At 35.2% G+C, this 26,732-nt stretch overlaps 1 long non-coding RNA gene across 4 annotated transcripts; it reads left to right on the forward strand.

Moving 5' to 3' along the window:
- Positions 1-5,556: 5,556 nt before the first annotated feature.
- Positions 5,557-26,732, forward strand: LOC113276199. 4 transcript variants are annotated; one of them, XR_003324148.1, is made up of 9 exons: positions 5,557-5,844; positions 5,970-6,058; positions 6,321-6,392; positions 6,473-6,704; positions 6,939-7,060; positions 24,454-24,639; positions 24,747-24,844; positions 24,930-25,231; positions 25,864-26,732. It is a non-coding gene; the product is annotated as an uncharacterized LOC113276199 (long non-coding RNA). The 4 variants fall into 4 exon arrangements; XR_003324147.1 differs by having other exon boundaries at positions 6,484-6,704; XR_003324145.1 differs by having other exon boundaries at positions 6,321-6,704.

Raw genomic sequence — 26,732 nt, forward strand, 5'->3', positions numbered from 1 at the left:
TTCATTTTATGATTGCTTCATCGCGATGGAGAAAAAGAATAGACGAAGAAGAATAATTGATATATGTTTTTTATAATCATCTTCATCATGATGAAATTATCGTCATCATCTTCATCATGATTTATAAATGAGAAAAGAAGGAGAAGATAAGAGATTTAATTTTTCTTTTATATGATCATCATCTCCATCATAATTAACTGAGGATATTCTAGCCACTAACAAAATTAATAGGATAAGGGATTTTAGAGATTACTATTCGATGGCCCCATTTTGTCATTTTGTGATCCCTTAAAACTAAAAACTTGGAGCCCCTATAATAGGTTTCTAATATTATCTTCTGCAAGCTTTTTTAAAGGTTTATTAGTTTCAGTAAATATAATTTGAGTTCGCTAAATGTACAAGAATCACCATCATTCTTGTTCTTTGTGTTTACTATACATAATGCTCTCTATTTTCGAGCAAAAACGAATCAGTTTTTGTTTTTTTGGATTTCGTTTTTGCATAGACATATGCTAATGTGCAGCCACTTTTATGATCAGGAACTGAGGATCAATCTGAAAGGTAAATTATGTTTTTCCTAGTTTGATTAATCAAGTAGATAGGTTCTTAACATTATATCATTTGAGGTGCGCTTGAGCAAAAACGAATTCGTTTTTGTATACTTATGAACTAGATTTCTTGATTTCCTGAATAGGTGTAGCACAATCTTTCTAAAATGGCGATCGATCTCACGCTTCATATTTGGGTTTGCGTACTAGTTTTGTTTTTTTATTGAACATACATAAATATATCATTGTTTTTTTATTCTGGAGCTATCGAGGAAAAGATGAATAGATTATGTAGATAATCCAACAACAAATAAATCAACAAGCAAAAATTGGGATTGCGATGCAAGGTTATGATATATCCTTGTTACCTTCTAGTTATCCATTTTCTAGAGAGCATCCTCCAAAACAACCAAACATATTAAGAAAATATAATACAAAGTAATATTTCACACCGTTAATAAGTTTCTTCATCTGGCTTCTGGAGTGAAGTATAAGCTGACGAGTAAATCAGCAATAACCCAAGTTCGCAGCCGCATTAAGAACTTGAGTGAAAACAACAAAAGTAGTTAGTGAACTACGAAGCATACGGTGGAAATGATGCATATAAAAGGTGAAATCCGATTTATTTTTATTTATTCAATACCAACGAAGTCTGCAGATAGCTTTCATTGCTTAATGTTCTTGTAGGTTTATGAGTTACACAATAAACATTGATTAATCAATAGTACACTTGTTCTGCTGCCACAAATCATGCAGGCTATATTATTTGATTATATTTGTTCATTTTTATGATACATATATGGACGGAGAGCTTTTTGGATTGTGAGTCTTTTCAAAATAATTTTGCAAGTGTCAGATGGAAGACATGGTAGAATGAAATTCGAATTCATGAAGGAAAAGGGGGTGGGATAAACTGATCATACACATCTTCTTTTCTGTTTCCCAATGTGATTAATGTGTATTTGAAACTGTTTAATTTTGGTGGCACTCTTGTAATTTTGCGCTTAATTAACATGGTATTTTTAGGTAAACAAATAAGAAGTAAATGTGGTATTTCTTATGAGTTGGATCAGGTTGATCTTTCTGGAACTCCCAGTATTTCCAGATTGTCTTTTAATTAGTAGTCATATGCTATCATGTAAATAATATGCGAAACTAACCAGATAATGATAGGATCCGCAACTAATTCGATCTCTTTTTGATTTTAAATACCCCAAAATAAAATTAAAATGTAATGATTTATTCAAAAGAACATGAAAACCAAACATAAACTTGTTTTTGAATAAAATAATTATTCTGACATAGCTCTACACCATAAATGTCGAGCTAAATCAGCTCTTTTTAATATATATGTGCTACTCTTGGTTAGCAAGAAAGTACCAATTGAAAACCACATAAGTTCTACCTCCATGGTTTGCATTGGCCAAGGATAATAACATGATCCCCCTACCTTGCCACCAAAGCATGTGGAAATGTGTGCATCCTCTTCTAGTATCTCCGCTAATTACATGTAAAAATTGGAATTAGCTTCAAGAATATTCGAATGTGCAAGTAAAAGTTGGAACTAGCTTCAAGAACACTTGAATTTGCAAGTGAAATTTGGAATTAACTTCAAGAACATTTGAATTTGCGAGTGAAAATTGGAGTTCACGGTATTAAGTTTGCGGGTTTGAACCTATGAGCTCCTGTACTAAGTACAAATGGATAAAAAAATCAATAAAAAAGAGGTGGAACAAATCCAATCTAAGCTTCTTCGCACAAGAAAGTGAAGCCACTAAAAAGTGCTCTATATAATTGCAAATATTGAGTTGCAGTTGAACTAAAGCTGGTTAAAATACACAAAAACTCAAACTATTTGCAACAAACGAATTTTTATGAAAGTCAGTTATTTTTTATTAATTCAATAGTGGTTAACAATATTCAATATTTTTATTTATCTATAGAAAAGGAAACTAATCGAATAAATATTTGACGTATTTACCGACGAAGATGAAAGCTAATGAAACTGATTGTAAAAATTTAAAAGTAAAAAGGGCAGATTTTGATTAAGGCTAAAATTAGAAAACTAAATGTTAGAAAAATCTAAAATTACCCTTGTATTTAATCTTAAATACATTATTACCTATAAAAACGTGTAAACACTAATTTCAACTATTTTTATGTGTAAAGAGTAATTTGCAAAATGTATGATGGGTAATCATCCAATTTTTATTCCTATAAAACTAGTAAAATTTAGAAATGATTTATCTCTGAAACTATATCACAGATATTCGTAAATTTTATATCATTGAAAAACATTTTAAAACACCTAAATAACTAATATAAACATGCCTATCAAATTATACATATTTCTTATGTTAACAATAATCAACTACAATTAAAATAGTAGTTTTAAAAATATCTCCTTGTTTATTACTATAGGTCATCTATTTAGGGATAAAATTTAAAAATAAATATATCACCCATTTTGGGATGGAGGGAGTACCAACTTAGCATATACACAAACTCAAATTTTTCTTTATGTAAAGTAGGTAAATACGCCTTTCTCCTGATAGTCAATCAAAAAAAGTCAACCCTAGTCAACTTAGTCAATCTTCAATTTCTCTTCTTCTTATATTCAATTTCTGTTTTCCTTCCTTATTTTTGCTCTTAATTGTATCTTTATAGATTGTTTTTTTCTTCTTGAATTTTATCTTCTTTTAGTATCCTTAAAGCCCTAATTTATTTTATCCTTATCGTCTGATTTTAGTTACTCGATTTTAAATTCTCCATTCTTTTCGTGTAATCGAATCTCGAAACTGATTGGTTTCCTTCTTATACTTCTGTTATTTGATTCTGATTACTAGCTTCAAGTTATTTAACGACATTTTTGTTTTCTTTTGGTCTTTTCGACGGTGTTATGCAGCTTCGAAGACTCGTTGTCTGCATCAATGGTTGTGACGACGTTTGTTCACTCCAGTTGGCTCAAGTTCAATTAGTTAAAGGTTTATTGGGTTATTTTAAATACGGTGGTGCATCTTTACTATCTTATAGTAGGGTTATTATTAATTGTGTTGATTTATACAACGGATACATGGAATTTAAGATTGGTTCTACCAACTTCTTCATCAAAAACTTCTTCCAAATGATTCAACACATGTTCATAGACTTTATTGCTCACCTTCTATTTTTTCAGTACCTTTTAATTCTTATCACCAAACTGTTACCCTAATAGTTAAATCTATCTACTACTTCTGCTTTCAGTTTTTCTCTTGTCATTCTTTAAATACCTTAACAGTTTTTGTTTTTATCCATTTTTTTTATCTCTCTATGAGAAGTAGTCTTATTTATCTTGTTATATCTAATAATATCAACAATGTATCTCATCATATGGAGGATATCTCTTTAGAGGATCAGCCTGCAAGACCATTATACAACTGCTCTTACTCAAGGTATTAGAGACTAGAAAATTTGCTTGGCTGGTAAATTGCTTGCTTTTGGTATCATAGTTTGCCAGAATGCTGAGAAAGAAACAAGATTTATTTGGAATCATTTAAAATGTAATAATCAGTGGTAGCTAATGGTAGATCTCTAGAGGATAATATTTTTGCTATTAGATTCTATATTACTGAAGATAAGAGGTTATTTTGTGTTTGTAGGAGCTTGGAACTTTAATGGCATCTAATAGTTCATAGATATTAGCATCCGTATTTTCCTTATTAGAAACTTAACTTTGATACAACACCTATTTGGTTTGAATACAAATTCCTTCTCCCTGAATTCATTTACCCATAAACTCTGACTATTTTTGGTAACATAGTTGGAGAAATCATTGTTGTTGAACCTTATGGTATTCATCTTACCACTTCAAGAAAGTTTAGAGGTATGATCATGATGAAAGTTACTACTCTTATTATCAAAGGTATTCATGCTGCTAATGCAGCAGGTTTTTCCTAGATGGGTGGGTTTCTTTTTGGAAAAGCAGCCTTATGAACTATATGAAAAATGTAAAGTTCCCGATCATGATGATAATCACTGGAATGATAGAACGACTCATCGACCCAATATGAAAAGAACTGTGGGAAATTTTGGTCATGGTGTTGAACCTTTTCTCCTGGCACAAAGAGATCCTCAAGAACTAGCAAATTTATTTATACAACATGGTTACCAGAGGAGATCTAATGTGTGAGAACCAGTCTTATCTCAACCTGGTCCTCTTGATGGTATGCATATCTCATATTTTACGGTTACCGATACGCAATCTAACTCTTCAATTTCATATGTTGATAGAGCAATATAATACTCCATAATAACTCTTTTATATCCACTGCAAGCACTAGTTTTGGTAGTCGTGCCGTCATTCAGCGTAAAAAAAACTCGTAATATATACACAGTTGTCTTATCTGATGATGAATTTGTCCAGGATTTTGCTATTCAACAAGCTTCTACAAGCCATCAACATAATGTTTCCCCTATAACATCGGCTACTTATCATACTATGGACCATGATGTTCAAGATAGTGAAGCATATGTTGATACATTGCGAGGTTAATGTTATTGAAGCTCATACTAATGTGAACTTTGAGCCAACTATATCGGACATTGTTGCTGGGAATCGATTTCTAATGGTAACCTCACTGATGATGGACAACAGGTACATTTTTATAACCTTTCTGCAAACTTGTTCGTTTTTATCCTTTTACATTTTTATCTTCTTTCACTACACCATATTTGCATATTAGTAACGAAAGTGTGGCCATTACTAATTCACAACTACATATTTCAGTTACTAAAATTTAGTAACAGCTCATTTTCAGTTATGAATTTCGTACCGATTCGTAACGGTCCAATTTCTGTTTCCATTAGTAACTGGTGTATTTGAATCATGCGAAACGAGCGTGTGCATGGAAACACTTTCTAATTTTATTCTGCCCAAATTTTATAACTGTTAAGAAATCTTGGAAATGTTTCCACCCTATATATCTAACTTATCTAACCCTAACTCTCCCTTCCCACAATTATCCTTTCATTTTCCATTCCTTCTTCAACGAGCAGAGAAGAGCATCCATGGATGGCATCTTCTCTTCCTTCCTATTCTCTTGCTTCTGCTCGAACACCACCATCACCATCTCACTGACGCCAATGACACTATCTAACCTTTTCTTCTTCAAAGATCATTTTTTCTTGAACCCTCTTGTTTAATCTCTAGACTAGAAAACATAGATCCGGTATTTTTATCTATTATCTAGGGTTTTAATTATAGAGATTACTTCGATTAAGAAAATCCTTTCCCAATTTTAGAGTCGTTCTTAATCAGGTGATATTTCAATGGTGGTTTAGTTTTTGTTGAATTTTTTGATTTGGTCCATTTCTAGGTTAGTCAATCTAATTTTGGTTATTTCATGTTTGTTAATGCAACTTTTGTAATTTTTTTTGATGAAGGAGATGTATTAAGCTTCAACTCCTTAGGGATTTTTGATAGCCGTTAGAAGGTGGACAAGCTAGAGAACTACCAAACAAGAATACATAAGGTATAACAGATCAACTACTTTGTGATTTCTTTACTTCTAGATAGAAGTTCATGTTTTACGAATGAAATTTGTAATTTTGAATCCGGGTTCTGATTTTATTTTAGATTTTGTTAATCAATTTGGTTCCGTACACTCTCACTTTAATATTGCTCTTGAAATTGGTTAATATTTCTCAGTGCTTGATGAATATGATTTCAAAAATAACACAAAAGATGAATACAAACGGCCTCACATCTTTAACACCTCGATTTATTTGATTTAGGAAAATGAGTCAGAGACACCTTTATTACATGAATATAATGGTATTATAAAAGAAAGTGGTGCATCTCTCGAGGTAAGCATGTATCGTTTTCTTCATACAGTAAGCCTTTTATTCAGCTGTTTTCAAAGTTCATATTTTCCTCACGGACTTAGTGACTCGATAGGAGGAGTGACGACTGCTATATGTGGTGATGACTCGTGCTTGTAAGAAACTCTATATTTTGTATGTTACCATGGACTTGAATTGGAAGGCAACTCCAAACTTGCCTCCGTCTATTTCAATTTGCAGCTGGCAGCGTGGTAAACTAACAAATTCAAACCTTTTCAGTTGCTTCAACCATCATGTTTTCTAAAAGAAATTCCACGCCACATTCTCGATGTTCAGGTACCTAACATTCCGATGTATTTAAGGAAAATTTGTTGAGAATTTCAGTTTAGAGTAGCTTCTGTAACGGTACTTAGGCCATTTTGATATTGTTTACTACTTCTCTAGTCAATCATCTTGACAAGAAGATACCCTTTTTTGAAGGTTAAAATAAATAGTTTAAGTTTATTTGTCTCATATTTTAATTCAATTTTATAATTTGTTGGTTGACGAATCACTCCATGTTCAATGCAGGATGAATTGACTAGAAATGAAATGTCAAACATGACCAAAAATCCCCAGGAGGAATTGATCAGAGTGTTGATGTTACACTAAAGAACATATATGAAAAATGGTAAACCGCATATCCAAATTAGGTATTAACCTATCTAAATACATGAGTTTTTCTCTAAATCTGAATTTTCACGTCACACCCTAATAATTAAACCTGCTTCATGATTACAACCTAACTTGAAATATCAAACCTAGATTATCGAATTTAAGAATCATAATTACATAAGATAATTTAAAGCAACATCAACTTCTTCTTCTTCCTGGATCAGTCAACCACAATATCATCACACTTCTCATTCGACCTAACAACCTATAATCCTCTATGAATCACTTAAACCAAATCTAAGATCAATCTCTTTGAATTGAGATTGACAGAAAGGAAAACAGAAGAACAGAGGAGAAGAAAGAAAAGAAGAAGAGAATATAATAAAAAAAAATCGATTTATTTTTGTATAAACCAAAGATAATTACTTAGGAACCCATCCGATTGGATGTGGGTTGCCTGATGAATAGTTCTATTGAAATGAGATGAAAGGTTCCCTGAGTAAAATTCTCAGTTGCTTAAATAACATCTATTCTCAAAAGGATTATTTTGCAAATAAGATAATTTCTTCTTCGTCCGGTATCAAAATGACGCATTCGAGGAGTCCATTCTGAGTAATTTTTTGTGATCTATCCAATGGTACTAGTTTCATGTATAAATTATTGTTTGACTAATTTTCACGTTTAGTTAATCAACTGGTCAAATAGTGTTGACGAGCTTTCGAATCTTTACATTCTACTCACCTTATAAGAATTTCCCTCTCGAAAATTAGATTAACCTACCTCTCAATGTAAGTACTTCCGATATATACAAACACGCGAAACTCAACTCTTTTCATAGGAGTTCGAAGCAATATATAATTGGACTAAGGGTCAATTGAGTAGAAAATATGTTTCTAATACTTAAGCTACTTTATAGAGTATAGTCTAAGACACGACATACACTCAATTCATTAATTGATAACATATGAGCAATATTTAACTTTATAACTTCATGTTTCTATTATTCCTAAATTTACTAAATTTCTTCAAGGAATAATTCTATGAGAGCTATTCTACGGCCAACAGTATCTTTAATGGGTTTAAGTAAAATCTATCAATTACTTATTTATTATAATATAATCATTTTCTTAGATTCTAAAGATTTTCTACTTATGTTATATGTAAACTTAGAAATCTAAATTTAAGGGTTTATCTAAACTCTAATAAATCAATCTTACTAAGTGTTACTACTTCTATCATCTGAGGACACTAGGTAATTATGTTTATTATCCAAACTCTTAAGAGTTGCACTATAAGTAAAATTTGGAACTGTTTTGACATATACATATTATTAATAATTACTCCTTCTGTTTCAAAAATATACGTTGGTTTCATGTACAAATTACACATGAAACCAGCTGTTTGTACCGTGAATAAAATACACGGATGGCCCAGTATTCATTCCCGTTAGCCCGTGATAGAAGATTCCAGAAGTCTTGTTGCCCAAGTTGCTTGCACATCAAGTTTACATCAGAATTAGGGTTACATAAACAATGTAAATACATGTATCCTAAATGCTAATAGGAGAGGGAAATCCTAGGTTAGCTAACCATAATTGTTGTAATCTCATATCAATAATATCTCTCTCTATGGGATTCCTCCGTGGATGTAGGCAACACTTTCCGAACCACGTTAAATTCTCGTCTTCTTATTTATTTTCAGTCGTCTTTTAGCCCTAATTCGCATCAAATCATCAATTACATCGTGTTCAGCGCCTAAAACTATTTTTGGGTACAAACACCAGCCTATGTTTTTGAAAAAGAGCAAGTATAATATTTGGATGTAATCAAACTATACTAATTATTTCAAAAGAAAGTCACTTCTACTAGTTTGAGAGTTTTAAACTCAATTAAAATGAGTTTTAGATGCATATATGAAAATCAACTTAATTATGGGAATTTTCTACTATGAGGGTCTAAAATCTCTGTCCTTTTGTTCATCTACATTAATTTATATTCTAGCAGATGAATATCTCTAAGTTCCTCATACTAGTGTCTAATTCATAAATTAATGTTTCTAAATATATGTATAGGTACTCAATAAGTTTCTAAATAAATTTTGGGTTCTATCAGAATTACTAACCTCACTATTTCTCCAGTGTTGGGTTGATTACATGTTCATAATTTCAAACTCAATCACGATAGTAGAAGTAAGATCAGAACAAGCAACTACGGAGAAAATAGTTGGTCTGGCTTCACAATCCCAATGAAGTCTTTAAGTCTTTAACCTACAGGGTTTCGTGAAAAACCTAAGGTTAAAGGATAATCGACTCTAGTCGCAACTAGTATCACACATGAGGTGTGGGTATTAGGTTTCCCAATTGCTAGAGTTTTCCCTTATATAGTTTTCAAATTAGGGTTTGCAATCTTAGTTACCTTGGTAACAAAGCATTCAATATTCACCGTTAGATGAAAACCTGATTAGATTCAAGCTAATATCTTCCAACCGTTAAATCTAACTTAGCTTGTTATACACAAATGAAATGTACCTTCATTTAGGTTTGAGTAACCGTACCTAAACGTGTACACTATGTTGTCTCAACGGTAGTTAACCAAAGTTAGCTATATGAACACTCACATATCAACCTTATTCATCTTAACAACAACTAGTTCAAATGACTCAAATGAAACTAGTTATACAGTTGTTCAACTGCTATATTCTCATAGAAGTACAAAAGAACACAATTGAAGCAAAATCGGTTTGATTCACTCGAATCAATTTATGAACATTATAGCCACGGTTTGCAAAGAATGCGTTCCTTATTATATAATTGTTTTAGTTCATGAACAAACCGATTTTAGAACTTTAACCACTCAAGTATGCAAACGGGTAAGCATACTTAATGTAGCGTATGCAAATGGGTACGCATACTTCCAAACACAGCAGAAATTTCCGGACCCAAACCCTTCGCCAGTACACGTACGAGTATGTGTACTTAAGTACTCGGAATTGCACAACTGACAGGTACGCATACGGTATGCATACTATAGTTCCTGTCATGGATCACATACATGCAAGAATGCATACTATGTTTATAGTCCAATAATGGATAAGTGTTCTAAACTCTATTTCAATCATTGAAACTTTCTTAGCGGATGAAAATATCCGTTTTCAGACATTATTAGCATCAAAGAAATTTTCAAGTTATTGAAATAATCATAACGAAGCATTTCAAGTCTACACCAAATGATTGTATCACACAAACCATGTAAGATGTTACTCGGCGATTTTCACATGATCATCTTTTGAATTTCGTCAAGAATATAAGATGAACTTGGTTGAAGCGAAAGCTTACCAACACATATTTCGTGAAATATGTAAGCGAGTTAAACTCAGCTCGAAATCTCAAATGTGCATAATCGAATACTATATAGTAATATGATACCACTCTTTGTCTTTCGCATCGACAGAGAAGTGAAACAAACGTAACCTAAGCACATCTTTGGAGACATTCAGATAGTTCATTGTGTCAAAAATCATTTCAAAGTCTCTTATGTTGGTATACGGGTTCTCATTCTCTAACCCTCTAAAGGTACGAAGCATGCCAATAGTCTCAGGTCTAATAACAAACTGGACCGTAGAAGCTAGTAGAACTACACCTTGATCATGCAATACTCTAGACGAGTTGAAACAATCCCTAAAGGTTTTTACTGTTACCTCAACATCCTTTTCCTCAACCATTTTGGCAAAAATAGAAGTATTAAGGATATTTTCCTCACCGTGAGAAGAACGTACAATAATAGGACTTTCTAGATTAAGGTAGTCAAGATTCTTGTTTCCTAAAATATCACTTCTAGGTTTTTCACGCATAAACTGTCCTAGAGCGTCTCTCTTACGTTCTGGCATACAAGAATTCAACCAAAAACTGCGCACATGAAAATGCTGGGCTAACTAATTTAGGTAGGCTTGGGTTACCACAGCAAAATATACCGAAAGGTACGAGGCTGAGGTTTGTGGTGTTTCGGATGATAACGCCCAGAGGTTTTACCGTACTAAACCACTTGTTTTCCTAAAATCAGTGCCGGGCGAATATGCAATTGGTGTGTGCAAGTGTATTTTTTTTACAATAAATAAAATACTAAAAAATAAACAAACAAATAAAAGAAAATTACAAGTCCAAAATAAGAAATAAAGAAACTAACAAAAATAAAAAGTTCAAATAAAATAATATCTTCGGTTTCCTCCTTTTTTTTTGGCAAGTTCAACTTTCCACCTTTAGCTTTGAGTTAATCCTGCACAACAAAAATAAAAATACCAAAGACGTAAAATACAACAAAAAAAAACTAAGAAACTAAATAAATATATACAAAACCTAAAAAAAAAATGCAAAACCTAAAACCTAAACCTAAATACAAGTCCGCGTCGGCGACGCCAAAAACTGATGTAGTTTTTACAGTGGTAAGAAAAAGTATCGGTCGCTCGGACGTGTAAATATTGGATATTAGAATTTATAAAAATAGCTAGTAAATAAACGAAAGTTGATAACAATATTATGAGAGACTAGGACTCGGGATTCCACCATTAATCACAATCAATTGGTTCAAATAATGATTCATAACAAATTTTAGTTCTTTTGTAGACTCTTATTCTTTACCAAAGTAGATTTTATAAAGAATTAGATGTAAATCATAAGCATAGTGCATTAAGAGTTCTTATACTAAGCATACACTATCAAACAAAATCACAACTAATCAGTAAAAATCATAAATCCATTTAAATCAATTATAGTTACCCATCAAATGTGAAATATGGCTTCCTCCGTTGTCCCAGTGACGGGGTTTAGCTCGTGATGTCGAAAACACGCTCAAAAGGTGTTTATATTGAGAAATAATATTATGCAGCGAGCATCTGTTACAGAGAATACCCTAACAGAATTCATTGTTGCGAAACAGTTACAAAGGTATTGAATTTTGAAAGAATAGCTAACGGTTTTTGCGACTATCTCTAAGTGATGTTCTCTGGTTCCTCTTCTTCCTTCTCTGCTGCGATGAATAACGCCTCTGCAACCTTTGTTCTTGCTCTGCAACTACCCCAAACTATCCCAAAGTCTCGACTATTCCTCGACAACTCCCAGAACCTCTATTTATGCACTGCAGGTGATTGTATTCCATAAATATGTTTCTTTTCCTTCACTGCAAGCTACCGATACAAATATCTCCTTCTTTCCATTTTTATCTCACGCCGTGTCAATAATCGAGTCATGGCTGTTCAAGAATCTTCTAAGGATGGAAACAAATCTAATAGGAAATATTATCTTCCCTTTTGTCCGCAAATAACTTCCAAATTTAGAACAGCAAACCCGATATCTTCTTAATACCCTGTTTCCATCCAAATCTGTGTATATCTCGTTTCCTTCGACTCCAAGCCAACTAGAACCCCTGTTTAGTAAAAACAGACCCAAACAAAACTTTACCCACGAGCAAATCCGAGAACAACTAATCCAAATTCACATTAGGGAGTTCGCAGGTGAATATTATTGAAACTGATTCTTCCCGCCTCTGTTTTGATAAAACTCGATGATACTTCCTTTTCTTTCGAACCAAAACACCTTACCTCCCCTGTTTAGTGATGACAGGCCCATACCAGTCCTTATCCATGAAAAACTCTGAGTAATTCTCGCCTAAATTCTTCCCAGCAGATTACGTATGTTCATACCAAATTTCCCGCCTTTTTACATATTTGAAAATGAAAAGAAAAGCCCCCTATCCCTGATGGGGTGTGAATAGCACTTTGGGTGCAAATAGTAGATATGGGGTGCAAATAACGGTAGGGTACTCCTTATCAACTGTGTGCCCTTTATCCATTTGAGGAATGTCTTCAGTAATTTTCTCAGGAGAGTCCAAATACCACTTTTCGAGCCAATTTCTCCTTAAAAGCTTATTTCTTCAAAAACACCTACAAAGACATAAAATACCGATATAAGTACAAAAATGAGTACTAACAATATGGGTAATCGAGGTCAAAATAGACACATAAATGCGTATGTCACACGAGCTATTCAAGCAGCTGGATATTTGTCGGTTTACCATGATGTGAGAGGTATAGTAGCTTTGCTCGCTCGTTGGTGTGTTCCTACTCATACTTTCATATGCAGGTGGGGAGAATTTACCATCACTTTAGAGGATGTGGTTTCTTTATTGCATCTTCCCGTTACGGGTAATTTTCCTGCAGCACTTTCGGCAGATGAGAATGCAATTCTGATGTCTTGACAGCTACGATGCATGATATTAACAAATTATCCAGCAAGTCTTGTTATGCTCAATGGTTGAAGCATTGGTTGCCGAGAGATGGAACTCCTGAAAGACCTGTGGGTGGCATATTAAACATTGCTGCTTTCTTGTGCCTGTGGTTCTCTAGAGATGTATTTGAAGATAATGTAAACTTGCTGAATCCATTCGTGATTCCTTTTGCCATTAAGATAGCTCAAGGTGAGAAACTTCTCGTTGGTAGTCTGCTCCGGGGTTCACTATTCTCCAATTTAGATTCCTTGGTCGTGGATTCCTGTGTTTCCAATGTTTTAGAGCATTGCTCGGTCGAACTCGCATGCGTTTCTATCTCAAGCATGTTTGTCAATGTTAGTGATCAAAACTATAAGTCTTGATTTCTAGCCTATTTATAGATGTCTCGGACTAGGACATAGATAGTGTAGTTGAGCTTATGAAAAAGCGGGGGTCTAACAACACCACCCAATATTTCGCTTAGCAATCTGTATGGACTAACTCCAAAATACTTTGCTAGAGAATCAACTAGACAGTCAGACTCAATCTAGATAAAAGTATCTCAATTAGTTAATATATCTCTCTTGTTTTTCATATTACTCAAGCTAATAGAAATCAGCGAGTCCTAATCAAACACAATGAATAATTGGACGGTACCAAAGACCAATTTCCAAGGATCAATCAATATCAATCAATAACCAAAGGTCGGATTTCCAATTGATGATCACAAGTGCACAACCTGTATTATTTAAATTATATAACAAATATAATGCGGAAATAGAAATAACACAGACACCAGAATTTTGTCAACGAGGAAAACGCAAATGCAGAAAAACCCCGGGACCTAGTCCAGATTGAATACACACTGTATTAAGCCACTACATACATTAGCCTACTCAAAGCTAACTTCGGACTGGACTGTAGTTGAACCCCAATCAGTCTCCCACTGATCCAAGGTACGGTTGTACTCCCTACGCCTCTGATCCCAGCAGGACACCGCGCACTTGATTCCCTTAGCTGATCTCACCCACAACTAAGAGTTGCTGCAATCCAAAATCGCATACTTTATAATAAACAAATCTCTCTCACACAGAAAAGTATATCAAAGGATAAATCTGTATCCCACAGAAGAATCCTAGGTTTTTGTTCCGTCTTATGATATGAAATCAAGGTGAACAGGAACCAATTGATAATCCGGTCTTATATTCCCGGAGAACAACCTAGATTAATCAATCACCTCACAACAGTATTACTTGTATAAACAAGAGGACATCGAGGAATCACAAACAGTGAGACGAAGATATTTGTGACTTCTTTATCTTGCCTATCGGAGAACTCTCACGATCTCAAGCCAATCAATAAGATTGTACTTGTACGATAGAAGATGAAAGATCAGATCACACAAATACGATAAAAGTAGTATCGGTTTGGATTCACAATCCCAATGAAGTCTTTAAGTCGATAACCTGGTTTTAGAGAATAAAACCAAAGGTTAGAGGAGAATCGACTCTAGCAAGCGCACTAGTATCACACAGACGCGTGGGGATTATTTTTCCCAATGCTAGATATCTCCTTTATATAGTCTTCAAATCAGGATTTTTCCTTAGGTACAAAGCAATCAATGTTCACCGTTAGATGAAAACTGATTTAGATTCAAGCTAATATTTTTCAACCGTTAGATCGAAAACTTAGCTTTTCATACACACTTGAGATATACGTTTGCTGGGTTTGTGAAAATCGTGCCCAAACGTGTACGTGTATGTTGGTTCAACATAGTAACCCAAAAGGTTAACCATATTAGCATTTCATATTAACCTTGTTATTCTTCTTCACCATAACTAGTTCAATTGACTCAAATGAACTAGTTAGAGAGTTGTTCAATTGCTATGAGATATAATGTAACTACACCAGACACAATTGAAACAAAGATGATTCAATTCGATTGAACCAGCTCATGAACTTTATAGTCACGGTTTGCATAATGCATTCCTTAGTAATTTAAGTTTCATGTTCAGAACACATCTTTAGATCATAACCCACTCAAGTACGCAAACAAGTTCGCGGACTTAAGGCAACCGACAAAGTTTTCCAAACTCGGCAGAAAATCTTAGCAAAGAGACTTCCTCCAGATCGCGGACTAAACACGCAAACGAGTTTATGGAAATCCTAGCAGAAATTATCGGTAAGAGAACTTCCGTCAGTTCGCGGACTGAGTTCGAAAACTGAGTTCGCGGACTTGGCAAAGCCAATTCCTCCGGTTTCTCTCAATCAACAAAGTTCGCAAACTTTGGATTAAGGAATAGGACTTATGCACATATGTGTTACCACACAATGCATATAACCATCATTGGTTATATAGACCTAAACTCTCATTCCAACCATTACAACATTCGTAGAGGACGTTATATAGTTGTTACACTATTTCTCGTCAAAGCGATTATCAAAGTGATTGAAACATTATGACTTTCGTCACTAGGTGAAGAAAAACCCGATCAAAGCGAAACGCTTTACCAACACATGATTTCGAGATATAGATAAGAAGAGTATACTCAACTCGAAATATCAAATGTGTATGATCCAGTCTATATAGCATACGACTTTTGTCTCATAAGAAGTAGGAGATAGAATAGATAGACTTTTGAGTGATAGATAAGTTCAAGTCTCCACATACCTTTTTGTTGATGAAGTTCCACGGTTCCTTGAGTAGATCTTCGTCGTTGTATGATGAATCGCCATGAAGTCCTTGAGTTCAACTACACTTTTCTATCATAGTCCGAGACTTAGCTATGTAGACTAGAAATCAAGACTCATAGTTTTGATCACTAACATTGACAAACATGCTTGATATAGCATCGCATGCGAGGTCGATCGAGCTATGCTCTAAAAATCTCCCCCTTTGTCAATTTTAGTGACAAAACTATTAATACATATGGAACACAAAAAAGATAAACTTTAGTGGCTCTTATTCCATAGTCTAATCTTTAACGTTCCCTGAAATATTCGTCCTTCCAAGTATTCCAATGATCCCAAAGGTTGTAAGTTTAGCATCACCGTTGTTGAAGATCCGTAGCTATAACAATGAGAGAAATCGAGATTCTCGATCATCATTATACAGTGACATAGTATTATTATGTAACATCAAAGTCCAATTGCGTCACGATTTTAACAATAATACTACGGTGATATGTATCACTCTCCCTTAGTCAATACTCCATCTCACATGGAAACCACTCCCATTTACACAATGATCCGAAAACCATATGTATATGTAGTAGAACTACATATTAATTCTCCCCCTTTTTGTCAATAAAATTGGCAAAGGTACAAGAACGGTATCCTAATGAAATTTCCGAGAAGAGACGTTTCATGGACTAAAAGAAAAAAATACATACCAACTTAATTTAGATGCAATCATAAAGCCGAAGCTAAATTAATTCATCAAGGAGTTTTAAGATACAAGGTAACCCCTATAAAATTCCACAGCCGCACACCCTGCAAGATATTACCATTAAGCACAAGTTCAAAAGAACTCTCCCCCATTTGATGTCATTCCCGAAAGAACAACAAGAGCGACCTTAATTTCGAAAGACAAGAAGGATTTTGAAGCACTAAAGAGATACTAAAAAGATAACAACAACAATCCTACAGAAACTGAACCGGAAAGTACCTACTGGAGTTTCAGACTCAATTTCCCAAAATATAAGGATAAGCATAGGGGCAAGAGTCATCGAAACGGTTTAATGAACCAAAACAACACCAACAGACTGCCGCAAGTGTTGAAAAGTTGCAATGTCTAAGGGTTTGGTGAGAATATCAGCCAATTGTTGTTCGGAAGGCACAAATTCCATACCAATGATACCATTTTCATGAAGATCACGAATAAAATGGTACCTTATGTCAATGTGCTTTGTTCTTGAGTGCTCAACAGGATTCTCAGTAATTCGAATCGCACTGGAGTTATCACAAAAGATCTTCATTATTCCAGTATCAACTCCATAGTCAGCAAGCATTTGTTTCATCCATAGGAGTTGAGTACAACATGATTCGGCAACAATATATTATACTTCACATGTAGACAGGGATTGAGAGTTTTGCTTCTTGTTATGCCACGCTACAAGATTGAGACCCACATAGTAGAAGCCCCCTGATGTACTTTTTCTGTCTTCTACACATCTTGCCCAATCAGCATCAGAATAAGCAGAAAGGTCAGTGTTAGTATCAAAAGTGTACGAGAGACCATACCCAATAATGTGATTTATATATCGTATGATTCTTTTTGCAGCTGCAAGATGAGATTCTTTTGGATCCGCCTGAAACCTGGCACAACAACCAACGCTGAAAGAAATATTAGGTCTAGTAGCTGTAAGATATAAGAGGCTACCTATAATGGATCGATATAGTTTTTGATCCACTTTTGCTTCTTTCTCATCCCTGTGCAATTTACCAGTAGTAGGTATGAGAGTCAACTTAAGAGACGACTTATCCAGACCGAATCTTGACACAAGATTACGTGCGTACTTCTCTTGGGATAAGTGAATTCCCTCCTTATGTTGTTGAATCTGTAATCCTAAGAAGAATTTTAATTCACCAACATTTCTCATTTGAAAATCTTTAGCTAGAGAGACTTGAAAGTCTTTTGCGAATTTTTCAGAAGTTGATCCATAGATGATATCATCTACATAGATTTGAGCAATGACAACATCTTTCCCACTCCATTTGGTAAACAATGTTTTATCATCTCCTCCTCTTGAAAATCCTTTTCTAATAAGAGAGGTAGTAAGTTTCTGAAAATAGGCTCTTGGTGCTTGCTTCAATCCATATAACGCCTTTTTGAGCTTCAACACATGATCTGGGAAATCAGGATTTTATAATCCATGAGGTTGAGCGACATAAACTTCCTCTTTTAAAATTTCATTCAGGAACACTGATTTTATGTCCATCTGAAACAACTTAACCTTGAGAAAGCAGGCATGGGCTAATAAAAGTCGAATGGACTCAAGACGTGCCACAGGTGCAAAGGTTTCCTCAAAATCGATTCATTCAATCTGTGAATATCCTTGAGAGACAAGTCTAGCTTTATTTCTGAAAATTGTACCAAATTCATCAGACTTGTTCTTAAATATCCATTTGGTACCGACAATATTGACATTTGGAGGACAAGGCACACGTTCCCAGACATCTTGTCTTTCAAATTGATTTAACTCTTCATGCATTGCATTTACCCAAAAGGGATCTTTCAGAGCTTCACCAATATTCCTTGGTTCCACCTGCGAAAGATAACAACCAAAATTGCATATATATTGAAGTTGACCCCTTTTTTTGGTTGTAGAATCCCTTCCCTCAATGATACTGTTGGGGTCATGATTCCTTTGAACCCATAGATGCCATGGAGGGACACGTTCTTGTTCATCAGGAATGGCTTGATCAGTGCTCTTCTCCTCGTCACTAGAAAGAAGATTAGCAGTCATACCTTTAACGTATACCACATCATGGATTTCTGGAAAACCGGGTATCTTGATCGTTCCCTTTTCGCTAATGTAGCAACAACTTCCATCTCCGAATATTACATGACCTCATTCATAGTCAACAGACGAAACAAACCATGTGAGGTCTCCTGTTATATGTCGACTGCATCCACTATCAAGAAACCATTGAAAGGGAGATGTAGATCTTAAAGCAAAGGCACCCATACTACTAGTACTTCTCTATTTAGAGTTTCCTAGTAGAGTTTTATGAACTTTTATAGAATCATACAATTGTTTAGCTTTCTTACAAAAATTACTTGCGACTCTTTTGAAAAGACATACATGCTTGCTGTATATGATCGGATGGATCACAACATGAGCCTATGCTTTGAATATTGTCTGAATGGTTCCTTGTCATATCAGTTTTCTCAACATCTTGTCGTTGATTACTATCTGACTTATGAATTTTCTTGAGAGATGAACAACTGAGATTTTTCAAATTCTCAAAGGGAGTATTTCCAGATATCAAATAGTTAAGAACTGCAATTTCTGCAACAAGACCATAGTTGATCCGGGTTTGTTCATCCAACCCTTTGTGAAGAGACACCAGTTTGTCAGACCTTTTCTTGCGGTTGTTTTTTAAACCTGGTGAAGCGTCAATTGAGACTTTATGGTCCATATAGTCAGATCGCTACAAAGACAGACTGATGAGGTCTTAGTGTGTTTGCCAGCTCTGTTACCAATTGAAAAAGCGGGGGTCTAACAACACCACCCAATATTTCGCTTAGCAATCTGTATAGACTAACTCCGAAATACTTTGCTAGAGAATTAACTAGACAGTCAGACTCAATCTAGATAAAAGTATCTCAAGGAGTTAATATCTATCTTTTGTTTTTGATATTACTCAAGCTAATAGAAATCAGCGAGTCCTAATCAAACACAAATAATACTTGGACGGTACCAAAGACCAATGTCCAAGGATTAATCAATATTGATCAACAACCAAAGGTTTGATTTCCAATTGATGATCACAAATGCACAACCTGTATTATTTCAATTATATAACAAATATAATGCGGAAATAGAAATAACACAGACACCAGAATTTTGTTAACGAGGAAACCTCAAATGCATAAAACCCACGGGACCTAGTCCAGATTGAATACACACTGTATTAAGCCGCTACAGACACTAGCCTACTCCAAGCTAAATTCGGACTGGACTATAGTTGAACCCCAATCAATCTCCCACTGATCCAAGGTACAGTTGTACCCCCTACGCCTCTGATCCCAGCAGGACACTGCGCACTTGATTCCCTTAGTTGATCTCACCCACAACTAAGAGTTGTTGCAACCCAAAATCGCAGACTTGATAATAAACAAATCTGTCTCACACAGAAAAGTCTATCAAAGGATAAATCTGTCTCCCAAAAAAGAACCCTAGGTTTTTGTTCCGTCTTATGACATGAAATCAAGGTGAACAGGAACCAATTGATAATCCGGTCTTATATTCCCGAAGATCGGCCTAGATTAATCAATCACCTCACAACAGTGTTACTTGTATAAACAAGAAGACGGACATCGAGGAATCACAAACAGTGAGAAGAAGATGTTTGTGACTTCTTTATCTTGCCTATCGGAGAACTCTCACGATATCAAGCCAATCAATAAGATTGTACTCGTACGATAGAAGATACAAGATCAGATCGCACAAATACGATAAAAGTAGTATCGGTCTGGCTTCCCAATCCCAATGAAGTCTTTAAGTCGTTAACCTGGTTTTAGAGAAGAAAACCAAAGGTTAGAGGAGAATCGACTCTAGTAAGCGCACTAGTATCACACAGATGCGTGGGGATTAGTTTTGCAAATGCTTGATATCTCCTTTATATAGTCTTCAAATCAGGGTTTTTCCTTAGGTACAAAGCAATCAGTATTCACCGTTAGATGAAAACCTGATTTAGATTCAAGCTAATATTTCTCAATTGTTAGATCGAAAACTTAGCTTGTCACACACACTTGAGATATACGTTTACTTGGTTTGTGAAAACCGTGCCCAAACGTATACGTGTATGTTGGTTCAACATAGTAACCCAAAAAGGTTAACCATATGAGTATTTCATATTAACCTTTTTCTTCTTCACCATAACTAGTTCAAGTGACTCAAATGAACTAGTTAGAGAGTTGTTCAATTGCTATGAGATCTTATGTAACTACACAAGACACAATTGAAACAAAGATGATTCGATTCGATTGAACCGGCTCATGAACTTTATATCCACGGTTTGCATACTGCATTCCTTAGTAATTTAAGTTTCATGTTTAGAGCACATCTTTAGATCATAACCCACTCAAGTACGCAAAAAAGTTCGCGGACTTAAGGAAACCGGAAGAGTTTTCCAAACTCAGCAGAAAATCTCGGCAAAGAGACTTCCACCAGTTTGCGGACTAGGTTCGCGGACTAAACACGCAAACGAGTTTTTGAAAATCCCAGCAGAAATTCTCGGTAAGAGAACTTCCGTCAGTTCGCGGACTTGGCAAAGCCAATTCCTCCGGTTTCTCTCAATCAACAAAGTTCGCAAACTTCAGATTAAGGAATATGACTTATGCACATATGTGTTACCACACAATGCTTATGTCCATCATTGGTTATATAGACCTAAACTCTCATTCCAACCATTGAAACATTCTTAGAGGACGTTATATAGTTGTTACACTATTTCTCGTCAAAGAGATTTTCAAAGTGATTGAAACATTATGACTTTCGTCACTAGGTGAAGATAAACCCGATCAAAGCGAAATGCTTTACCAACACATGATTTCGAGATATAGATAAGTAGAGTATACTCAGCTCGAAATATCAAATGTGTATGATTCAGTCTATATAACATACGAATTTTGTCTCATAAGAAGTAGGAGAAACAATAGATAAACTTTTGAGTGATAGATAAGTTCAAGTCTCCACATACCTTTTTGTTGATGAAGTTCCACGGTTCCTTGAGTAGATCTTCTTTGTTGTATGATGAATCGCCATGAAGTCTTGGAGCTCAACTACACTTTTCTATGCTAGTCCGAGACTTAGCTATGTAGATTAGAAATCAAGACTCATAGGTTTGATCACTAACATTGATAAACATGCTTGATATAACACCGCATGCGAGGTCGACCGAGCTATGCTCTAAAAACTTAGATCTCTCGACGTTCATCTCTTGAAGACGAAGAACTACTAAGGGGAGCTTGTGGAGCTTCTTCGAAAAAAGGTATGTGGAGACTTGAACTCATCTATCACTTGGAAAGTGTATTTATACTATCTCCTATATTGATACATAAGTCGTGTTACGATATAGTTTTCTCCATACACATTTGAGATTTCGAGCTGAGTATATCCCGCTTACATATTTCTCGAAATATGTGTTGGTAAGTTTTCTCTTCGACCAAGTTCATCTTATATCATGAGAAAATTTCCGAGTAACATATTACATGGTTTGTGTGATACAATCATTTGATGTAAGCTTGGAATGTTTCGATAATGATTATTTCAATATCTTGAAAATTTTTTTGATGCTAATAATGTGTGAAAACGGCTATTGGCGTTGTAGAAGAATGTTTCAATGGTTGAAATAAAGAGGTGATGATGTAACCATCTTTGGATATAAGCATATATAGTTTGTTCGCACATTAGTGTATAAATCCATAAACCGGGAACCAAGAGTATGCATATGTGTGTATACGAAATTGGTGAAGGAGACAAGATAAGTATGCGTACCAGTACGCATACTGACAGAAGTTTTCGAACCGAAAATATCTGCTGAGTTTGGGAATTTCAAACTCTTAAACTAGTCACCTTAAGTATATGTACCCATTCGCATACTGGCGGAAGTTTTCGAACCGAAAATTTCTGCTGAGTTTGGAAACTTAAGAAAAATCAAATCCGGTTGCTTAAGTACGCATACCCGTACGCATACTTAAGCTGGTTACTTTGTTAAATCGGTCAGGTCATGGACTTAAACATTTAAACCATAAGGAATGCAATCTTTGCAAACAGTGGCTATAATGTCCACGATTGATTCAAGTGAATCAAACCTATTTGGTTTTAATTGTGTTTTCTAAAAAATTGAACAACTCTTTAACTAGTTTCATTTGAGTCATTTGAACTAGTTATGGTTAAGATGAATAAGTTTGATATGAGGGTAATCATATGTCTAACCTCGGTTAACTATTTGTGAACCAACCTGGTGTACACGTTTAGGTATGGTTACATAAACCTAAATGAGGGTACATTTCATTCGTGTGTAACAATCTAAGTTCGATCTAACGATTGAAAGATATTAGCTTGGTTGAATCAGGTTTTTCATTTAACGATAAATATTGAATGCTTTGTTACCAAGGTAACTTGGATTGCAAACATTGATTTGAAAACTATATAAAAGAGAACTCTAGCAACTGGGAAAACTAATTCCCACACCTCCTGTGTGTTACTAGTTGCATAACTAGAGTCGATTCTCCTTTAACCTTAGGTTTCTTCTCGAGACCCTGTAGGTTAACGACTTGAAGACTTCATTGGGATTGTGAAGCCAGAACGATACTATTTCTCTTGTAGTTGTGTGATCTGATCTTGCTGTTTCTATCGTGTTGAGTGCAATTGAAATAATTGGCTCGAGATTTTATATCTCCGATAGGCAAGATGGAAAATTAATCACAAACAAACTTCGTCTCATCGTTTGTGATTCCACAATAACTTATTTCGCTAGTCGATTAAGTTTATGGTGAGGTGATTGATAATACTAGGCTATTCTGTGTTATTTTTTTTCCGCATTATATTTTGTTATATAATTGAAATATCACAGGTTGTGCGTTAAGATCAATCAATCAGAATATCCAACCTTTGGTTGTTGATTTACATTGATTGACACTTGAACATTGGTCTTTGGTGCCACTCAAGTAACTCCTCTTATCTTCAATCAGGCTCGCAGATTTCTTTGTTGATTGCGGATTGAATTAAGAGTTAGAGATATTAAACTCTTTAATATACTTTATTATAGATTGAGTCTGACTGTCTAGTTGATTCTCTAGAAAGTGTATTGCAGTAACTCCTCTCAGATTGCCAAACGAATTGTTGGGTGTGGTTGCTAGACCTCCGCATTTTCACATTGGTTTTCTGAAAGTTGAAACATATGTTAATACAATGTTTCTCCAAGCCTTATTGTGGGAGCGCTTCAAGAATTATGCACCAATTCCTCGTAGCATCTTGCAAGGACCGAATGTTGATACTCGTTATGATCTTTCTGAGAAGGATAATGCCAGGATTATGCGCTGATCTACAAAGAAGCCTCGACGCAAGACACTCCTCACCAGTGTCTTAGACAATGAGTCGGAGTTTAACTTTCGTCCTTGGGTGTCGATTCCTCCTTTTGTCTCACAGTTGATCACTTTTAATGACGCTGAAGAGAATGTTATTTTGGAATCTGGTGCAGACCTGGGCGACTGTAAGAGATCCTTCATACTGAGTTGTACTCCGGGTTATTTAGTATCAGTAATACATGGGAAATTTCTGGTGGAGGAATATAACATCGATAGAGCATCTCGACAAATGGGTCTTAATCAGTGTGTCCCGGATGTTCGGAAAGAAAAACCATCAGTTAACCAACTTAAAGCTTCTTTAAATTGCACACATTTGAATGGACGTGAATATATGTACCCTTTCTCTGGACAGGTAGCCTATGCAACTCCAGGTTATGTAACTTTCTGGAATCAGCAACTTGATCGTTTATATGATTTTATAATGGTTGTTCAAACTACGGTACAAGAACCTCCTTCTATTGAGATGGTTTCTGAGCGACCAAGGCTGAAGTATCCTTCCAGCGGGGATAAACAAAAAGTACTTCCAGGATGTTCACAAGTAAGTATCCTTCTTATGACTTTTATATAAAAATAATAATTGCCTCTTAATTATTTCATTAATTTTACCACATGATGGTCATGTAATGAGATCTCGGATTGATATAGACTTCACGGAAATTAAATAAAGTCCCCGAGGCGGAGAACCCAGAAGTAAGTATTACAGGATGTTACCGAATAGTGTGCAGTCCCCAGCCGCTTCTTTGGTGAGTTGTTAGTGCTTCCTTTATCACAACTTTTCTTATCCGCGTAATTAGGATCACAAAACAAATATTTGTTAATTTATTTCAGAATTTTTCTCCATCGATAATTGAGGGTCTTCAACTTGCTCCCGGGAAAACAATTCAGGAATCCAGGACCGATGAAGAAGTTGATTTAAGCATCTCTTTCGTTCAAGCGATCATGGCATTTCCTTGAACGAAATAATAGTAATTGTTATTGATGTATCCAGGAGGAGATTACCATGGATAAACAAAATATTGATAAAGCACATTCTTCCTTGGGAAATGAGGAACTGAATGGAGGTAACAATGCTATTAATGGTGACTTCGACAACATTAATTCTTCGAATGGCTTAGAGACCCCTCAAGTAAGTAAGTATTCCTCCTATACTTTCTTCATAGAAGTATGGAATTTATGATTTGTGAATGAATGAATGAGAACCCATATGAATGAATGAAAATTTTTAGCGAAATACTTCGTCAGAAAAAACCAGAATTCAGTCTTTTAGCAAAAACGATGTAGAATCTTCGTCCGATGTGGAATTTTCGCGATCTACCCATGTTTTATCTTTCCCAGTAAATTTCCAATCTTTATCAAAGAATATTTTCGAGTTTAAAACATGTTTAGGGGATAAAATAGGTGAAACAGTAAACTTCCTGGAGACTTCCAGAAAATCTCCAGCTGGCATGTAGTCCAATGTTTCGGCCACATTTCTTTGATAGTTTATGTTGTAGAGAACATCCATACGAAGAGAATGGTATATAACGCAACCTTATAGTTTTTTACCATTTGCTCCTAGTTTGTCGTGTTATACAGGACAGTGTAAAATCTCCTCAGACGAGCTTGTTGTAATACGTGTTTTTATGAATTTCACACTCTTTGCTCATTTATTGAATGTATAGTAAAGAAATTAGATAGTGTTAGTTCATTACATTCTGTATTTTATGATTTTCTTTGGTTTCCATGCTTGGATTGTTCCAATCTCATATAATCTTCGTATTAGGTGCCAAGCGCCGAAGTTGAGAATAATGGAGCCAATGATGATTCGAACAATGTGACGAATCAAGATGATGATGTTTCCATCGACGCACCTCAGAGTCATGAGAATGTTACTACTGAAGTTGTTGAGGAGAACGATGCTCGAGTCGTCATTACTTCAGAGACGGAAGGAACCAGACCAGGAATAGAAGAAACTATGATGGAAGAAACTGCTCTTGCTCCACCGATGGAAAAGATTAATCCAGAAAGAGGAGAAGCTTCCACGATGATTGAGACTCTTGTAGTGGTGCATAAATATTCTACTGCAGGTATTGCTTTTGTTCCTCCATTTGGTGAGTTACTCCCGTATTATGAATTAGTTGGTGGATTTAGCGTTTCTATTGCATATGCCGTCATATATGAAGAAATATGGGAAATATATGGTCATATCGTCTTCACCACATACCCAAAACAAAAACCAAGCAAGTAGGAGCTATCTGGCGGGTTATAGACGATATACGAACCAGAGCTAGAAGAACTGTTACTCCAGATGTAATCTGTGATTGGGAGTACAATTTGGACCATTCTGAGAAACCGGGTTTTAATGTGGGATGGCTTCATGAGAGAATTTAATCCATTAAAGAAGCAGTCGATAAGAATGTACCTCTGACAAGTGATGCTGTGATGAAGAAGGAGGCTAAGATCTCCAGTTGATTGAAGAACTGGAGTTAGAGAAAGCTACCTTACGAGACCTGAAAATTGCAGAGCAGCAAAACTCTTTCTTTGTTGATTTCCTTTAGTTTCCTTTCCATAATCTCTTGAACCTTGAACTTCTGACAGATGTGAGGTTTTATTTTGGTTCTGATTTATTGATTGGTTTTGGATAAGTGAGTG

Source organism: Papaver somniferum, chromosome 4, assembly GCF_003573695.1.
Source record: "Papaver somniferum cultivar HN1 chromosome 4, ASM357369v1, whole genome shotgun sequence".
NCBI classification, from domain to species: Eukaryota; Viridiplantae; Streptophyta; class Magnoliopsida; order Ranunculales; family Papaveraceae; genus Papaver; species Papaver somniferum.